Source organism: Oryza sativa, chromosome 7 (genome assembly GCF_034140825.1).
Source record: "Oryza sativa Japonica Group chromosome 7, ASM3414082v1".
NCBI classification, from domain to species: domain Eukaryota; kingdom Viridiplantae; phylum Streptophyta; class Magnoliopsida; order Poales; family Poaceae; genus Oryza; species Oryza sativa.
The window spans coordinates 10,979,413-10,982,905 of NC_089041.1; positions in this window are offsets into that span (position 1 = coordinate 10,979,413).

Consider the following 3,493-nt stretch of genomic DNA (forward strand, 5'->3'; position numbering starts at 1 on the left):
AGACTTATGGTATCTTAGAGTTTGTTAGAGATAATAGTCGTGTCCGGTATGGGCATATCTTGTAATTCTCGGGTATAAATAGACCCCGAGCCCTATGTAATTAACAACACACGTTCAATACAATTTTGGCGCATCGCCACCCTTTTGCTTTAGTTTTGTTTCGACGAGTTCTTGCTTTCGGGTTGAGCTGCATCAATTTCGATCTTCAACAAGAGGTAAAATTCGTTATGACGGATTGTGTTCTTAGGATTAGTGCTTCCATCTTTATGATACTCTAATCTTGTTTATATAATTCGTCGAGTTATCATATATCTTACATAATCTTTAGCAATATCGCCACCTAACCTATTATCGGCTAACATCTATATGCAGAAGGCAGCCGATTAGGTTAGATCTTGATGTTGATCTAGATTATATGAGATATCTACCATTCTATGAGACTTCTAGCGGTTTGATTGTCTAGATATTGTTCTTCTTTTCATACTTAATGCTGCATCAGTTGAGTTTGATCTATTAAGTCGTGCTTAGAATATCAATCTCTAGCCTGCCTTCTAGTTGCCGATTAGAATAGCATCAGAGTTTCAGCCGATCGTATCTGATTTAACTATATTTGTTCTATATGCTCTATTGACATGTTAAATCTGCCCTTTATATCAAAATACTACTGCATCTAAGTATGTTAGACCTTTGTTTGATATATTATTCTTGCTTTAATATCCTGATATAGAGTAGTATCAGAGTATTAGCCGATACATGCTAGATCTATCTGATCGGCTATGCTATAAACATATATAGTCCTGTTATTGATATATATTTCGGTCTAAGTGATTCATACTGTCTCGGCATGATGACCGATCTATCCCAATCACTTGATTTAAGTATACATCGATATAAGGAGTATATATCGTTAATATCTATAGCCGATCGAGTAGATTTAGTTCTTCTTTACTTATTCATGATTGTCGATCGATACACAGATGACATCGGCTCAAAGATAAATGATATGCCGTTGGCATCTAGCCGATCGGCTATCATTTATAGATTTAACCACGATTTCTTTGTTTCTATTTCTTGTTGATTACAGGATCGAATCAACTGGCACGCTAACATATCCGAAGGTGAGCTTTGGACCTGCACTGGAGTTAAGCAGATCTCCCAGGCCACGTGTTGATCTCCAAGTAGAACTCGGAGACATCGGACCCTACACGATACAGTGACGACCCTGTTCTATCCGAGTAGGAATCCTTCCATCTGTGGACTCCGTGATGAATTTCCTTAACGTGTACAGAGAATGTCCGTATATGCGTAGATATACCATATCGATACATGATGTATATCCAAGGGTAGAGGGTATACCTTATCCGTAACCCTAACAGTGATCTCGACAAGTCCACTTCCACCAGCGCGTCCATGAAGAAGCTGCAGGAGGACGGCGCTCTCCCTTGTCGCGGGACCATGGAGAGAGAACCAGGAGGTATTGAACCCGAACCTGTCCTGGGCCGCATGGTTGCGGTTGAGGACTATATTCTTTGTGGTTTTCTTCCTCCGCCCTCCGAGTTTCTTCTTCTCGTCTTGAATATCTATGGTCTTTCTTTGCTCCACCTGAACCCCAATTCCATCGCCTTTCTCAGTATTTTCTCCCATCTTTGTGAGGCCTACATTGGGGTAGAGCCCTTTCTTGATCTCTTTCGCTTCTACTATGAGTTGCGCTGGATGGAACCTAAAAAGGTGTCCGGTGTGTTGGTTTCCGGCTTCGAGATGGCCTGAAGTCGCGATACATCCCCTTTCAGTGCCCCTCTTCTCGTAGCAAATGGCGGACGAGGTGGTTTTATCTTCAGATAGAAAATTCGGATCTAGTCTTTGTTGTTCCTGAGGAGCAACCAGATAAGATTTCCGAATGGGCCGCCAAACCTGCCCTAACCCCTTCCCTTCAGTCTTTCATCGATGTCATCGATGACCTCCGAGTACGAGGGTTATCGGGGTATGAAGTCGCTGCCGACTTCATCGGTAGGTGGATTCAGCCGCTCTAGGCCCGAGCCCACCTAGCCTTTGACTATTCTGGGCCGGAGGACGCGACCTGGGTTTCTCCTCGGGGTATTTTTCTCGTATTTCGGATTACACTCTTTATTTGCATGTTCCTCCATACTTATCGAGTTCTACTCCTCGATCTTACAGGTTTAAACAGCAAAACCGTGGAGCACCGCGTCGGTTAGGTGATGATCAGCGGCCCTACGACGGCAAGCAACGTCCCCATCCCTCTTTGTGAGAAGGGGAAGGCTGATCGCGAGGCTACGATCATCGTGAGTGTATTTGAGAACTCCTTTACTTCTGCTTTTCTGGATCGTACTGAGACTTCATGCGTGCAGGCTCTCCCTCTGACTGACGTCATCGGGCCGCTCGTGGACCACCAGGCAGCGGCCTCATTGAAAGAGGGCATTGCCAAGGAGGCATCTGACATTGCTGCTGCTGCTGCTGCTACAATGAGTGGCAGCAACATTCCGAAGAGAGGGAGGAAGTTCTCCTCTGTGCTTGGGAATCGTCGGAAGGCGCCTACCCCATTGGTGAGCTTTTCTGGTCCTTTATCGCGTAGTCAGAAGATCTTGACCTTACACCATGCTCATTTTACTTAGGCCTTAGACGCGTCTCCCCCGCCTCAGCGCCGGCAAAGGCTGGTGACACTTGGTGAGAAGTAACTAGATGAATTTGAGGTCTTTTAATTCACAAAACTTTGGTAGCCTGCCTTCATGGAAATCACGGAAATCCTTCATAGGACGGCGCGGGCGAAAGCGGTGCAAGACGGGTCTGGAGGAAACTCCAGCGCGTCTCCTGCAGCGGCTTCGACAGATGTCGTGGTCGTGCCCAGGAGCCGTGAGGCGACGCCCAGCGGCCCTGCCGGCAGCCTTGTGCCTACTTGCGGCCCGCCCGCTGACGTCCTCACCTGGGGGGAGTTCCAAATCGAGATGGAGCGCATCCTCCAGGCAGATGCTCACGGCATAGGGCGCGAGATTGAGGAGGTGAAGGCGGCGGCGGCGGCGTCGTCGGCGAACGAACGCGCTGACAAGCTGACGCGTGACCTGGCGGAGGTCCGCGAGGACCTCCAGAAGATGAGGGAGCTGGTGGCCGGCAACGAGCGGCAGCGGCAGGGGCTCGAGCACCACATGTCAGAGCTCGAGAACAACCTATCGGAGATCCGTGGCTCGCTGCGGGTTACATACACCGGCCTGTACCAGCTCGCCGGGCAGTGCGGTGTTACGACCACCATCCCGGTGAATCCCAATGAGTTCTCGCTGATGTCTTCGCTCGCGGAACTGGCCACGGCGATGGAGGAGATGTCACGCCCGAAATTTCTATCCAAAATTCCAAACGCTTACATGTGTGTGAACCCTCGTCCAGGAATCAGCCGAGGCACACAATAACAAATTGATAATAGAGTACAATTATTACTCTAATTAATAAGTGAATAAAATGTCATTACAGAGGTAGATAGTTCCTC